This window comes from Muscardinus avellanarius (assembly GCF_963383645.1).
Source record: "Muscardinus avellanarius genome assembly, chromosome: 9".
NCBI lineage: Eukaryota > Metazoa > Chordata > Mammalia > Rodentia > Gliridae > Muscardinus > Muscardinus avellanarius.
In genome coordinates this window covers 115,017,966-115,034,921 of record NC_137795.1, presented here as the reverse complement: position 1 = coordinate 115,034,921, position 16,956 = coordinate 115,017,966, and the positions used below count along the sequence as shown (strand labels likewise).

The 16,956-nt window shown below is 43.8% G+C and overlaps 1 pseudogene across 1 annotated transcript; it reads right to left on the bottom strand.

Annotated features, from left to right (window-relative positions):
* Positions 1 to 9,074: 9,074 nt before the first annotated feature.
* On the bottom strand, positions 9,075 to 9,691 carry LOC308266650 (very-long-chain (3R)-3-hydroxyacyl-CoA dehydratase 1-like; annotated as a pseudogene). The gene has a single exon. The product of its transcript is annotated as a very-long-chain (3R)-3-hydroxyacyl-CoA dehydratase 1-like (transcript).
* Positions 9,692 to 16,956: the final 7,265 nt, after the last annotated feature.

Below are 16,956 nucleotides of genomic sequence, written 5' to 3'. Positions count from 1 at the left end.
TTCTAAATAAATAGAAGTATACAGTACATTGTTATTATGGTCCCCATATTGTGAAATAGATCTCAAAATCTTATTTCTCCTGTCTAACTGAAACTTTGTGTCCTTTGACCAATATCTCTCCAACCTCCATACCCACCCTGGGTAACCAGGGTCCTACTCTCTGCTCCTAAGAGTCTGGTTACTCCAGATTCCACATGATAATAAGATCATGTAGCATCTGTCTTTCTGTGCCTGTCTTCCATGTTCATTCATGCTGCCATAAATGACAGAATTTCCTACTTTTATTTTTTATTTTTTATTTATTTTTTATTTTATTTTTTATTGGTGCAATGTATTCATACATCATAATGGTATAAAGAAAATACTTTTGTAGACATACATGCACATATCGCCCAGTCAGCCCCCACCCGATCCCCACCCCGTTCCCTCCCCATCCCTCCTTCCCATGCTTGGCTTAGTGGTTAACATCTAGTTTTATAGCAATTTATCCAATATTAACGATGACAATCTCACAAAAGAGTTTCATTTATCTGATACCAAGCTTTTGATGACTAAAAGATAACAATTCGATATTTCTTTTTGCTATCTTTCTTACCAGAGAATATTTTTTTCTTTTCTTTTTTTTAGGTGAAGCTATCACACATTTATTTATTTATTTTTCAGAAAAAATCTATCCTAATATGGAATATGGACTCTAGATACCCAAAACAATCTCGAAGAAGAACAAAGCTAGAAGATGTATATTTTCTGATTTCAAACCATATAAAAATACAATAATTGAAACAGTGTAGTACTGTTCTAAAGGCAGATATATAAACCATTGGAGTTAAATAAAAGCCTAGAGCTAAATTCTTCCATATATTGTCAAGTTATTTTTGACAAGGTTTCCACAAACATTTGGTGGTGGAAATAATAATCTTTTAACTAAATATTGTTGAAAATAATAATTACATGAAAAAGAATAAAATTGGACCCTTACCTAACACCATATACAAATATTAACTCAAAATAGATAAAAGACCTAAATATAAATCTTAAGACTATAAACTTTTAGAAGAAAATCTGGGTCATAAAACCTCACGATACTGAAATTGGCAGTGATTTCTTGGATATGATTTCAATGGCACAGGCAACAAAAGTGTAAATAAACTCCCTAAAAAATAAAGAAATATTGTATATCCAAAGACAATGTAAACAGAGTTAAAAGTTACTGATAGAATGGGATAAAATATTTCCAAATGCTATATCTGAAGGTATATTAATATTCCAACTAGAAATCCTAAAAATTAGCAACAATAAAAGCAAACAATACAATTAGAGATAGGTAAAAGACTAACATAAATAATGAATCTCCACAGATAACCAATCTTAGTTGTCTGTTGGATGGAAAATCTTGTTTCTCTGGTTCTGGTGTGTGTTACCTATTTCTTCTTTGTAGTTAATCTCTTTGAGTATTTTCTCTAGTGCTGGTTTTGAAGACATAAATTCCTTCAGTTTCTGTTTGTCATGGAAGCTTCTTATTTCCCCATCTAATTTGATAGAAAGTTTTGCTGGGTAGGAAATGTTTGGCTGGAAGTTGTTTTCTTTCATAGTTTGGAATATGTTACTCCAAGCCCTTCTGGCTCTCATGACTTGGTTTTGGAAGTCTGGAGTGATTCTAATTGGTTTGCCTCTGAATGTCACTTGGCCCTTTGTTTTTGTTGCCTTTAAGATTCTCTGCTTGGCTTCCACAGTGGTCATTTTGACAATTATGTGGCGTGGGGATCCTCTTCTCTGATCCTCTCTAACGGGAGTTCTATAACTTTCCTGGACCTGTGTATCAACCTCTTGCTCTATGTTTAGAAAATTTTCTGCTATTATTTCCTTGAAAAGATTGTTAATCCCTTTGGTTTCATCTTTTCTCTCCTCTATTCCAATTATTCTTAGGTTAGCTCTCTTAAAATGGGCCCATATTTCTTCAATGTCAGATTTCTGCTGTCGGATTTTTTTTTTCTAAATTAGAAACTATGCGTTCATTTTTTGAATGATCATCTTCTAGGAGCGAGATTCTATTCTCCATGTGGTCTAATCGGTTGTTTGTACTTTGAATTGAGGCCTTTACTTCATTAATTGCATCCTTTATCTCTCTTTGGCTCTCTCTGAATTCTTTTCGAAACACCTCTATTATTTCTACAGTTATTTTCCTGGTTTGATCTTCTAGAAATCTCTGCATTTCTGTTTTATCAGGTTCTGATGTTGTGGGGTTGTGGGCATTCATTGCTCCATTGTTATTCCTCTTTCCCATGATTTCGGAAGTTTGTGCCTTCTCTGGGTTTTTCCCTTGGGTCACTACGACTTCACTTAAGGTGCTCTGGATCTCGAGTCTATGGTATCTCAGTTCCCACTAGTCCTTTACTGGGTTGTATCGCAGAGTCTCAGACCTGTTGAGTGTGCAGATGGAGCTGTCGTGGACTCAGTGAATTCGCTGCTGCTGCCACCGGTAGCAATATGCCGCCACTGCTGCGCCCTCGGCCGTGAAGCTGGCATATTTCTTTTCTGTTTTTGAACACCACTCTGGGTCCCTGCAGCGTGCGCTGAGCCCAGCCCCTGGGAGCTTTAGATGCTCCCTGCACCGAGAAATCTGCCGAATCCTGCCCGGCTGTTCCGCAGCGGCTCACCTTGGCTCGCTGTCCGCCGCTCCTCTCTGGAGCTTGGTGGGCTGTTAAGTGCGTTGGTCTGGTGCTGTCCGGTGAACTCACCGCTACTGCCAGCAGTAAGGCGCTGCTGCCGTGTTCTCGGGCGTGAGGCCGGTGTATCTCCTCTCTGGTTTCTGAGCCCCGTTATGAGTTCCCTTCCTCTCTGGAGCCTTGCGCCCGCCACTTCATGCCACGGCTCCGGCTGCAGTACTGCGGTCTGGTTTCTGGTGTCTCGTTTTTCCAGCCCTCTTTTTCTCTGTCTCTTAAAATTACATTTTTTGTTTCTCTGCTGATGGTGTTTTCTGGCTATGAAAGGCGCTGATTTTGTGGTAATAGAGATTGGTTGTTAGCGGGGCTCGTAAGCCCCGTTTTGCTCCGTCGCCACCTTCCCGGAAGTCCCAGAATTTCCTACTTTTAAAGGCTGCATAGTATTTCACTGTATAGTATAGGACTTTCTCTCTATCTATGTACCCTTAGTGGACACTTAGCTGATTCCATGTTTTACCTTTGTGAATAGTTCTACTATGACTGTGGAGTGCATATGTCTCTTTGCTATACTGATCCTAAAGGATAACTAGGCAGGGACATCAATGGGACCCGAAGGACTGGGATGAAGAGGGGAGGTCAGCAGCCACCACAAGTCATCTTTATTCTAGCTCCAGGTGTGTACCAGCCAGTGTCAGATGTAAGTTCAGAGCTCTAAGCCATGGCAGCTGGTCAGGAACAGATATTCTATGTTAACCACCTCCAAAAACCTGGAGGGCTTGATCTCTGCCCTGTATTCCCTCTGTTTGACGAATCTATTCAAACAAGAAACAGAGTCTGCAGGCCCATAAGAACCTGCAAACAGCACAGTGCTCTGGACCAGGCTTGCTCTGAGGAAAATCACTCAGGCATCTGTGTACCTTCAGACCCTCTAATACAAGATCCCATTCTAAGCTTGCAACATCATTTTACCCTTTTTTTTTGTGGTACTGGGGATGAAACTCAGAGGCATTCTACCTTCAAGCTACACCCCAGCCCTATTTTTTATTTTTTATTTTGAAACAGGGTCTCACTGAGTTGCAAAGAGCCTCACTAAGTAACTGAGGTTGTCTGAAAACTGTGATCCTCCTGTCTCAGCCTCCCAAATGCTGGGATTATAAGCATGTGCCACCATGCCCAGCTAAACACTACATCATTTTAAACCACTGGCTTTCATAGGATTCCTGCATAGCTGTCCCTGGGCAGGTGGAGCAGGACTTCACTGCACCACATGCCATGAACAACCCTCAGACCAGCTCCCAGGTGTGTCCAGGGAGGGACTAACTGTCCCTCCAAGCCAGATCCTCCTGGTCGCCCAGCCGTCTTCTGGGTGCTTGTTCCCTGGTCCTTGGAGTGCTGCCCAGTGGTTTTCGGGGTACTTTCCAGCAGTCCTAGCTGGGACAGCAGCACCTCCTCCTGAATGAAGGAATCCTTCTTTGACTCCAGGCCCTCTGCAAGCCTGGCAAAAGTCTCCATGCCTGATTTACCCTGTAATCCAGTGTGTCCATAATTGGAAGTGAGCAGCAGCTTCTAATGAGAGGTAGAAAGTGGAAAGCAGGCCGTCAGGATGGAGCTAGTCAGGTTCAAGGTACTGGGGAACTGGCATTCAGCAGGTGGCAGAGTAGAAGTATCAGTGGGCAGAGGTCAGTCAGGAATGTGCACAGGACCAGACTCAGCAGAAACCCTGGGACTAGACGGGGTGAAGTTCCTCCCAAGAGAAGCTGCTGGCTTCAGGCAACAAGCTCTGTACAGTGCTCCTTGTGGGACTGCAGGGCTCAGTGCTGAGGGGACTGAGGCCAGCCTTGGAGGAGTTCTCTTTATGCTCCCAGGTCAGAATGGGCTTTCGTCCAGACCTCAGAGCAGAAGTCAGACCCAGGATAGAGGTCAGGTCACCCAGATGTGGCCTTCAGACTTACTTGTGTTTTGCTTTCTAGGAGAATCCACGGTGCCTCATTACTAGCATCAGACTGGGAAGTGGAGCCTCCTTCTGTGGGTGATCCTCAGGCCTCTGGATTTGCTCTTGACAGCATCCTTTAGCTGTCAGCAAGTGCCAACTGGCTGGCGTAGATTCCTTGGGCAGGTAAACTGCATTTGAAAAGAACATTTTAAAGGAGTTGGAAACTTAACCAAGAAAACAAAGTAGAGATGGGCTGTTTTCCTGTGTGAGACCCAGACAGAAGCCCTCCCCATGACTCAGGTGCTGAAAAACTTGAGTCACAGAAAGGACAGAAAACCAGCAGCAAATCAAGGCCCCAGGGTGGATGCAGGGGTCCTGCTGAGGATGCTGTGCTGAGATGGTGGTACATGCTGTGTTGAAATGACTTGGTTAGGTTTCTGCATCTTAGACTAGACCAGGATAGACCTTTGTCCAAATATCTTACACACATAGCAGACTTACTGTGTATGTTTATAAAGTGTTGATATTAACAACAAAACTATGTTGCTAACAACCTACAACCCATAATTTAAATGAGAATAGAAAGTGTGTAACCCTTCATCTGTGCACACAGAAGTTTGTCACACTTTGTATGTAAACAACATGCTGCTTTGTCTCAGCCAGAGAAGCGGTAGCAGAGGGACGGAAACCCAGCCTAGCAAGCCTGCTGCACACAGTAGGAAAAATGGCACACGCCTGATCACAATGAAGAGGGGACAGAGCTGAGACTCGCAATTGGTCAGTGATTTTAAAATTTTTAACTTGAAAAGTGCAACAAATAAGTGCTCCCACAATATGGAGGGCCTTGTCTCCCTGCTCCATGTCCACTGACTGTTGAGCTCTGGCCCTGCTTTGTGCTTTGGTGGCCCTTACCATTTGAGAAATATGCATTGAACCACTACTACAATCCAGGACTGTGTAGGCCTGACAATACAATACTGACCAAAACCAGTGAAGGTCTTCCCCCAAGAGAGTTTACAACTGAGGGGGAGATATAACCAAAAGGAAAACTTTACATGGATTGTGACATAGACTTACTTGAGGGCTTAAAGCAAGAAGAAAATGACCCCTTCCCTCTTCCCCCTGTCTCCCAGGACCGTCCTGGTTTTGCTCTACTTCCATCCCTCCTTTCCCCGTCCCCTTCCTCCAAACACCAAGTCTGAATTCCTCTCACAAATACACTTACTAGCCTCTGGGAATAGAGCAAGATTTTCAAGGGAATAAACAATTGCTTTCCTCATAAGTGTTTTCCAAGATTGCTTTTAAAATGACATCCACAAGTGATAATGTGAGACCAGATTCTCTGCCAAATTACCAGTTCCTCCATGCAGCCTGGCCTCTGTCAGAGCTGTCAGTTGACTCATGGCTTGTGTAATGGCTGGCCAGGCTCCACTGCCCCCTGAGCTTGCACACGGTGGCCCCAGGCAGCGACCTCTGCTCCCTCTGCCCCAGAGGGGATGCATGCTCCTGTTAGAGCATGAGGGCACCATCATAATGCCTGGCCTCACATCCTGCTCATAGAGGTCAAAGTCCTGCAGAGACACTATATAGTTCCATCCGGATTAACAGATGTGCAGCCTGCAGGGTCGCTGCACAAGAGCCCAGGACTCCCCACCTACCCCTCCCACCACATGGCTTATGAATACCTTTATACAGGATGGAGAGGCTGGGAGAAGAGAGGAATTCTCTCTGTAGCAGCACTCTTAGTTAAGAAGCCAGCTCTGTGTTATACCCCACACTCCTGATGCTTCTTCTGTACTAATGTGTGTAGAAGAGATAGCCATCTCTGAAGTGGCTTGCATCATCCCAGCTGCAGCAGGACGTGTCTGCCAGGGAGCCGCCTCCCCCAGCTCCTTCCCACAAGGTACCCCTGGAGCCTGGGAGCATTTCTTAGCACCAAGATGAGAGGTTTACCTCAAGTGCACTTCGTATCTAACATGGGTTTCTACAAGTTTCAGGGGAGTAAGACTAAAGGGGATGGATTTTTAGATACTGCACCAGGTAGTGGACATTGACAAGGAATCCTCCTCCTGTCAGTAAGTACTGGACATGCACATGGATGGTTAACCTTCCACCAGCAGCAGCAGGTCACAAATGCCGGTGGGGTGTCCACAACTGGGGAACCAGGGCAGGGCATGGCACATGGGGTGTCCACGACTGGGGAGCCAGGGCAGGGCCTGGCACATGGGGTGTCACAACTAGGGAGCCAGGACAGGGCCTGAAACATGGAGTGTCCACAACTAGGGAGCCAGGACAGGGTCTGGTACATGGGGTGTCCACGACTGGGGAACCAGGGCAGGGCCTGGCACACGGGGTGTCCATGACTGGGGAGCCAGGACAGGGCCTGGCACATGGGGTATCCACGACTGGGGAGCCAGGGCAGGGCCTGGTACATGGGGTGTCCACAACTGGGGAACCAGGGCAGGGCCTGGTACATGGGGTGTCCACGACTGGGGAGCCAGGGCAGGGCCTGGTACATGGGGTGTCCACGACTGGGGAGCCAGAACTGGGCCTGGCACATGGGGTGTCCACGACTGGGGAGCCAGGGCAGGGCCTGGCACATGGGGTGTACACAACTGGGGAGCCAGGGCAGGGCCTGGCACATGGGGTGTCCATGACTGGGGAGCCAGGGCAGGGCTTGGCACAGTCATCCCATTATCCCAACTTCACAGGTGCATTCCTCAACCAAGGAATTTTTATGTGTATCCTTGGCCCTGCTCCTTTCTACCAGTAGAGCAGTCAACTCATGGCTCTCTGTGTGGAAACTAACCCTAAGGACACATTACCTGCTGTGGTGTGGTTCTGCACTGTGCCCAAAGGATCCTGTATGGAGGGCCTGGTTCCCAGAGGTGGGACTCTTGGGAGCGACTGGGTCATGAAGGCTCTGGCCTCAGCAGTGTACTGATGAGCTGAGAGAGGGACACTGTGGGCACTGGGTGGTGGTGGACCTAGGTGGAGGAAGTTGGTCACTGGGGACAGGTCCTGGAGAAGTATCTCTTGTCCCAACTCCCTCTCAGGACCACAGCCATGGGACCAAATGGCAATGACCAACACCTCTAAAAACCATGCGCCGAAGTAATCTTTCCTCCCTTAAGTTGATTTTTTTAATCTGCTTTCACTTTTATTAAATTCAATCACAATTCCTACTTCAAGATACTCCACAGTGTGAGGGAAAAGGCATTACAGCTGTTTAGGGGGAGTACAAATTGAATTAATGAAAAATTTTGAAATATGATTTAAAACACTTTTCATAAGACAGGCATTTAGTAATATATAAAAATTCTTATATAGCATGTTACCAAAGGGGGAAACTCCCTGAAATTTTCTTCCACATAAAAACTGAAAACTGATCAACAGTGTAAGAATAGAAGAAACAGTATTATTTGGAGAATTAGTAACCTAATGCATATTGCTCATCACATTCAGCTGCAGAGAAAGCATTAAAATGTAAAGCTGGGCATGGTGGCGCACGCTTTCCCAACATCTGAGAGGCTGAGACAGAAGGATCATGGTCGCGGCCAGCCTCAACTACTTAGTGAATCCCTTTGCAACACAATTGAGACCCTGTTTTAAAATAAAGAATAAAAAATAGGGCTGGGAGTGTCACTCGAAGGTAGAGTGGATGGTACCTGGATTCCATCCCTGGTACCATAAAAAATTATATACATATATATATATATATATATATATATATATATATATATATATATATTGTTATAGCTTGTAAAACAATTCTGTACTCCAAATTTTAAATGAAAAAAATCAGTAAAGCAGACAAAACACATAAGCAGTTTTGAAAAGTGGTTCTATCCCTAACATTACCAATAATGAAATATTTAGACTTCATACATATTTTCATAAATATGTATACATTCATACATAAATATTTCCAATTGTTCCATCTACTTAAATGTTTCATACTGTTACTTTACATCAAAATTCTTACCATAGAAGCATATGTTTATACTTTACTTTCAAATATTGTTATTAATCATAAATGTTACCTTATGACTTATAAATAGAATGTGGGTCCTAATACATTCTCAGTAAATTTGATTACTTTCAACTACAAATATCATATAAATGTCATGGGAAGCCAATATAATATTAAATTATTATAACTAATTTATAAATATTGATTTTAAAAGCCTTGATTATATGTTACAAAAATTTGTAAAATTAACAGAAGTTTTTTTCCAGGTGATATACCCAATTATTTTCTAAGTGATCAATACCTACTCAGGAGTTGATAATATTTACAGTTCTTGTAAAAACAGACTTGGCACAATATGAAGACAAATGTTAGCAAACACCATGTGTATCTCAAGTTATATTAAGAAACAATACATTCCACAGTATTTGATGAAGTTTTTTATTCTTGTTATTAAAACTTGGACTCGAATAATCCCAGAAAAAGCACCTTGTTTGTAGGGGTCATTTTAATCATCCTTTTCTATGATCACCTCTCCATGAAGCACCTTTCTTCTTTGAAGTAACGTATGAAAATAGAGCTGCAGAAACAATGGCATAATTGAGGCCATAGTTATAAGAAGAAAATAATAGTAGTCAAAAAAGACACTGCATTTGTTAGGGAGTCTTATGGAAAACATTCCTGTTTTCTTCACATATGGCAAGGCAGCGTATATTGTCAGAAGCTCACCAGCAACTCCAGCAGGATATAATATAAAGAAATTATATTGGCTTTACACTATGCATGGCGAGACACACCATGCAGATTCTGGGCTCACTTGGACTCCGGCCACAAGCAGAGAAGTAGGCATGATTCCAATTAAACAGTGACTATCTCAAGCAGTGCAAATGTCTGGAAAAATTTAAGAGTCTTCTGAAAACTTTTATATAAACCTCTGTATATTCCTTTTTCCTTATAGAAGCGTACCTTGGCCAAAGCTAGAACCAACCACCCCGCCGTCATGGCGCTGTTTTACAGGGCAAGCCAGGCCGTGGCCAGCAGGCCCGGGCGCCTCCGCTGGCCCGGGAACTCCCGCTCCTCGCCGGCTTCTGCCGCGCTGCCACCATCCTCCTCTCTGGACGCCATGGTGGCCGTGCTCAGGTGACAGAGCAGGCGAGGCAGGGTGTGTGAGGGCCCAGCGCCCGGGAGCGCAGCGCGGGGAGGGCGGGCCCGCCGCACACCACCCTAAGTTGGTTTTCTCAGGTATTTGATCACAGCAACGAGAAGCTGACCAACCCAGCATCCTGTCCATCTAGTCCTCCCAGGATGGCCATCTACAGTTTATCACTTGAAGTGTTCTTTTTTTCGCAGGGCATAGCAGGTGTTCTGCGCCAAAGACTCCAGGAGGGTCCCTCTTGTGCCTGCTCCTGCTGAGCAGACCTGGCCAGTTCACTGGCTGGCATGATGAGACCCGGACATTCTCTGTGAGGGCGAGAGGCAGACTGCTGCTTTCACAGCAGTGGCTGCACTGGAAGGATTCGAGGATTCTCCTGGACTTCAACCTTGGAAGATGTGAGGATGGCATTCTAGCCATAAATTAGATTCATCATTCCAGGCCTGAATCATGTACCCACTAACAACTGGGTATTTAGGAGAGTGACCCTGCTTTGAGCTGAAGTGTGCAAAAATATCCTTCTGGAGGTGAGACATCTATGCTCTGGGAAGAGTAAAAGAATGAGAAAGGAGAGTTGGAGATTCCCAAGGAAGGAGAGGAGGTCAGTGTGGCTGGAGCAGGGGTGGGGGGAGACAACTGGCAGGACCTCACAGGCCACCAACACCATTTGTTGTTCTAAGAATAATGGAAAACTGGGGCAGTGAGGGGCCACCAAGGTGGCCCAAAAGGCTGGGAGAGTAAGTAAACCCTAGGTGCAGCAAACTGTGGCCCTGTGCCCAGGGCACGCTGCTTCTCCACCAACATGCTCCTTTCAACTGACCCGTCATGAGGCCCTGGTAAAACACAGAAGCAGATGTATGCACAAGATAATGAAATTGTTGCCCAGGAAAAACCTCACTAAACCCTCTAGTTTCACTTGCTCTTAGGTAACTTAAAAATCTTTCATTCTGGAGGTCACTCAGCTGCGCCATCCGTTCCTAGTTTCCCACTGGCTTTGCTCTATATCGCTCATCTGACCTGGGGTCATCATGATACAGTCACCTGGTTCCTCTTCAGGGACCTGGAGCTGCTTGTGCTGAGGGCACTGGCTCTTCACCTGGGACTGCAGACCTCCCGTGGGGACTGGGGGTGGTGGTGGAGAGTCTCTGCATCCGCCTTTGCACTGCCTGTCTCCTTTGCTGCCTTCACTTTTGGGTCAGACTCTGCTTGGCTTTGCATGTAGACCTGTTGCTTGCCTGTTGGAGCCAGATCTACAAGAGGGACACATCTCTACTTCCAGTGCTCGCCCTGCTGGCCACTTCTGAATCACACCTGTAACAGTGGAACCTGATAAATCATGTTATCCTTCTTAGGCATTCCTGGATTTGAAATATGAATGTTTTGAGTATGAAGAAAGGCTTTTGTTTTTGTTTTTGTTTTTGTTTTGTGGACTGGGGATGGAACTCAGGGGCATTCTACCTCCAAATTACACCTCCAGCCCTATTTTTTATTCTCTATTTTGAAACAGGGTCTTACTGAGTTGTAAAGGGCCTCACCAAGTAGCTGAGGCTGTCCCCGAACCACAATCCTCCTGTCGCAGCCTCCTGAATGCTGGGATTACAAGTGTGCACCACGACACCCAGTAAAGAAAAGCATTTGTGATCACCTATAACAGTGCAGCTTCAGGATCTGCATCAGAAGTAGATCTGTGTGGAGAAGGGCCAGGTTGCTTTTCTAAGCAGACTTTCGCCAGGCCACTTGTCGTGGCCCGGGCTTCAGCCTCAGGAGCGAGCACACATCCTAGGGGTTGCGAGGACAGTACGGGCGATTCCATATGGAAAGCCAGTTCTAGGCCCTGGCCGCTCCCCATTCCCCTTATCTACTGGTGAACACCTAAATTTACACTCCAAGGCATCTCAGTACCTGCATGTTGAAGGAAAGAAAATGCCCTGCCAATGGGTAGAACGGTCCATAGAGAGGAAGTTTATGGTCATGAGAAACAAATTTTTCTCACTGAGGGAGACTTTACCTTTTTTATTAGATAGAATAAGGAAAAAAAAGATGCAAATAAATAAAATCACAAATAAGATGTTACAACTGACCTAACAGAAACACAAAGGATCATTAGAGTTAATATGAACTATACACTAACAAATTGCTTTCTGAGACCGAACCACAAAGAAATAAAAAGTCTCCCATCAAAGAAAAGCTTGGGACCCAATGGGCTACCTTTTTATATTATATAATATTTTAAAAACATAGCCTTTACTTATTCTTGTGTTTGTAGTTAAATAATTAAAAAAAATAACTTTGATGTAAAACAGTCTTCTATTTTCAAACACATATCTAAAAATAATCATACATTTTTATAAATGATATGTACATAAAATATTTTTCAAAATTTTTTCTTTCAACATTTCCTAGGTTAGTAACGTGTTCTCTGATGAGTATGAAAATGCCAGCTTACTATATACAAATTATTTTCAGTAAGTTTTTACAAATCATAATCCATTATGTTTCAAAATTTACTTTCTAATTCTGCATTTACCTTAATGGTAACTCAATACCAGGGAGAAATTTAAAAAATAGAAAAATTAAAAATTAAAGTCCCTCAGGCCTTCTCTTTCACCAATTTAAATTGCTCATCAAGGCTGAGGAGAATTTACCTGACCAGGTCACCTCCTGTGGGCCCAGTGCAGTGCCAGCCAGGGGGCCCTGTCTGGCCTCTGCAGCTCATGGCCTGAACACAGGGAGTCCTGAGCGGCACAGAATTACACAATTCAGTAGCACAAAATCATTTATTTTAAAAATCCCTGGGATCCTTACTGGTTACTAGTCAGAGCATTAAGGACATAATCTGCAAAAGGCTTTAGGGTTTTGAGGGGGAAGTGGATCATGCAGGTATGATTTAAGAAGGGAGCTGACAGTAGATAGTAGAAATTAGTGCTCAGAGACTTTCAGAGCCTTCCCTTCCATTTGCCTGTCTCTAGGTAGAACTGTTCTCTGTTAAAATCTAAAGCCCGTGGAATGAGAGCACTGCCAGCGGGGCATCTCCCTGTCCCCTGAGAGGCAGCCCCGGAGCTGGCCAGGGTGTGGGAGGAGGGGTGCAGCCACACCTGCAGAGGCATAGAGGGTGCCAGCAGAGGTCTCTCAGCAGCAGCCCAGCTGCCCTGCCCTCCCCAGGACCTGCAGGGCTGGAGCCTCTGCAGCCTCTTATGGAAAGCGCCTGTGGGACCCCTGAACACAGAGGGCCTTGCATCTCATCTTTTTCCTTGTGCTTAGGGCTCCAGTAAGTCTGGGTGAAATATCAAAATGAAAGATCTGAAAATTAATTTAATTTTGGACATGAGTGATTTCTTTGAAAGAGTGTTCCTACTAAATTTGACTAAGTTAAAGGAATGTATTACATTTGCTTTCCCTAGGCCACTGGGCCTGACTAAATACATCAGTTAGTTGAATATTTTGTAGTGAAAAGGATATTTTATAACTCCTCTGCTTGAGGCCAATTCCATCCAAACCCCAGAACAGCGCCAGGAGTCCAGTAGTGTGATCTTCTTGGGGCACATTGGGCTTGGTACTGGTCAGCAGTTCATCTCTCCCACCACAAGACAGTACTGGGGCCTGGCCGACTCACAAATTTGTTGTCATTTTTTCCAAATTAGGCCCATAAGAATTGTAAATATGCTTATATTAAAATATAACCTGGGCTGGGGTGTAGATCAGTGGTAGAGCACTTGCCTGGCATGCATAAAGCCCTGGGTTCATTTCCTAGCACAATAAATAAATAAATAAATAAATAAATAAATAACCTAATGAGAAACTAAACAGAAAGTTACTTTTAAAGAAATTGTGTGAGGTCCCTTCTTAAATGTCTTACAGCACTCTGGTACAACGGCATGACAGTTCTGAAGCCATTGAGAAGTATTTTGCAGTTGAGTGTCAGTGATTCATGAATATACAGGTCAAATATCAAGTGTTTTCTTCCCCAATAACATTGTGGTACTCTGAACTTTGAAGATTTTTCTGAATGTGGATCCCTAAATCTTTAGTTTGGACTAACTAGGAAAGGTTCCGCTTAGTGAGTCCAATGTATAAACTGCAGAATATTTTGAAAGAAAGTTCTAACATTCAAATGCATAAAACAGTGATTGAGTTGGTATTAGTTGAAGCCCCTGGGAATCAACTTTCATAATTGTACAGTATAATTTATAGTAAGGTTTTTTTATTTCTGTGAAAATTACTTTTAAATGATGGGGACTATTGCATGTATCAAATGGTGGTAATGGAAGGACTGCTGAAACCTCATGTACACACTGAACATTCAAACAAAACCAGCCAGGTAGCAGGGTATAGGGTTCCCAGGCAGATGGGGTCTGTGCCTGTGATCCCAAAGTCCCTGGTGCTGGAAGTGAACCACACCTGGGCCTGCACATGGTATAGTCCCACAGAGAGTCGCTGTCACAGCATGACGGGAGACAGGACCAGCCCAGGACAGAGCTACCGCCCTGGTGAGCAGCCTGGGTGAGGCATGTCATGTCTACTGTCAACCTTTCTATTCATACAAAGGAAGAGGAGGAATGTGTCCCCGCCACTCTAGGAACCAGGTTACTGTCCTTTGACATAGCGAAGTTGTGCTTGTCCTCCAACTGTGTCCTCCTTCAAGTTTGTCCTTGTATTCTTCTTCTAAATTCTGTGTATTTGTGTATGTATTCTAGAATCCATCTGTCTATTTTAACAAAAATTAAAAGCTGCTGGGGACTTTGATTTGGGATATTGCACTGAAAAAATAGATCAATTTGGGGAAAATTAACATCTTACCAATTTTGTATCTTCTGACTCATGAATACTTGTGTATGTCTTCATTGTTAAGTTGTATTTAATTTGACTCTGCGTTGTTTTGTTCTTTTGAGTCTTTCACTTCCTTCTCAGGTTTACTTTTTTTCAGTGCTGAGGATTGAACCCAGAGGCATTCTACCTCCAAACTACACCCCAGCCCTACTTTATTTTGAAACAGGCTCTCACCAAGTTGTGGAGGGCCTCACTAAGTAGCTGAGGCTGGATGCAAACCTGTGATTCTACTGTCTCAGCCTCCCAAGTACTGGGATTACAAGCATGAGCCATCACACTCAGCAGATTCACTTACTTTTAAATTGTATTTTACTTTTTTTTAAAGATACACACACACACACACACACACACACACACACACACACACACACTGCAGATATCCTTGCCACCTGTGTTCAGGAAACCCAAGCATTATTTAAAGAGCTGTCATTATTAACATTCAATTTTGTAACTAATAGGGATTATATGTTACATCTCTTTCTAGTGGTTAGGGAAGATTTAATTTGAAGACTGAAAATCCTAGTGCTTATTATCTATATAAAAGTGATTAATAAAACAAAGTTTTGTTGAACATATCTTATACATCTTATGCAATATGCAATTACCAAAAATAATTTTATGTGCACATTTTATGTTTTTTTCTGTCATAAACAAATGTAACTTCCAGTAGAGTTCTTGTACTTTTACTAACAGTAGCTCTTGAAGAAATGTAGAAACATACAACCATACAAAGAAATACTCATATACAACTAATTTCACCAGGGAAGCTCAATATTTTATTTTGTTTATACTGTATTGATGCACTGTAATTATATATCACAGTGAGGTTCAGAGTAACACAAATGTGCATGCATCCCACAATATTTTATTTTGCTGATTCAAATTTGCATGTGAATATCTGAGTCCTCAACTCTAAATAGCATTTAGTTGCAAGTCTCATTTTCCCATTTAAAACTCCCTGTCTCACTGGGCGTGATGGCACATGCCTGTAAACCCCACATTTGAGAGGCTGAAACAGGAAGGTTACACAAGTTCAAAGGCAGCCTCAGCTACTTAGTGAGACTCTGTTTCCAAATAAAGTATAAAAAATAGGTCTGAGAGTATAGCCAGGATGTAGAAAGCCCCTGGGTTCCACCCCAGTACTATAAATAAATAAATAAATAAATAAACAAACTCCCTGCCTCTTACTACTGATCTCAACAAGAGACTCATAGACTTTGTCTGCTTTCCCACGCCTGAGGCGATCTCTGCCCCTGCTTACAGCTGCTCTGCTCTGTGCATAAGTGGACAGGAGCGCCGCCACTCTCTGCCACCTCAGCATTGCTAGCACCTCCCCTCTCAGTCCCTCCAGAGGTGCTCTACTTGTTTTATTTTTTTATTTTTTTCTCTACTTGTTTTAAAATGTGTCAGAGCACCTCGTGGACTGTGATGATGGTCAGTGGCAGTTAACCTTTGTTGAGTTGCTTTTAGCACTGGATGACTTAACTTTAGAGTTAAAGGCAACTTTTGATCCTAAAACTGTCACAGGGAGAGAGAGAAAGGTATGTGTTCAACATTTTGGACTAGCTCAAACTGAGACAGGCACCAAAACAGACCAGAACAGACCACAGCTTTGTGATCAGGGGCCCCTCAGTTCCAGCCTCTACCTTGAAGTTTATCTTTGTGTGAGCCACCAAATTCGCTCTTAAGTCTATTAACTGGTAGTGTCTGCTGCTGACCATGTGGGAGCTCAGAAAGGCTGAATTCACAGAGCAGCATAAATGTATTCCTACTCTGGAAAAAGCTAATCCAGTTGCCTATATCCTACCATGAATAACAATATTATAAGACCTCCCAGCTGCAGCTCCAAGGCACTGATCTGCTTTATTCCAATAAATGGCACCAGATTTCAGGTAGCCATTTGTACCACAGCCCACGGGTCATGTGTGATCCTCTCATTTCCATTCACCCCCTAGCCTGCTGGTTCCATGCCTGACATTTCAGTGAATCTCCCCTGGCCATCTCCTTGGGTTCTGGTCTACCCTCATCCCTTGCCTGGAGGACTACAGCTAACACCTGTCTCTCTTCTTAGTCCTCTATGATGACTGTCCATTCTCCAACAAGGAGCCCCATGGCCTTTTGGGTGCTATACACAGAGGTTAGACCCCCATTACTGGCCCCTTACCCTGGGTGACCCCTATTGTGTGGCCCTGACAAGGCCTCTCTAGCCTCTACCTGCTACCTGAGATCTGGGCACTTTCCCCACTGGGGCCTTTCAGAGGCTGCTCTCTTCAGATGCTTTTCTACTCCTTTGACATTCCTGGATCCCACTCAAAACCAATTCCCAGAATAAGCTTTATACATTTAGAGTTAGTGGTGGATGGAGCTGGCTCTGAGTTTGAAGACTCTTGACCTTACTAGGTTTAAACTC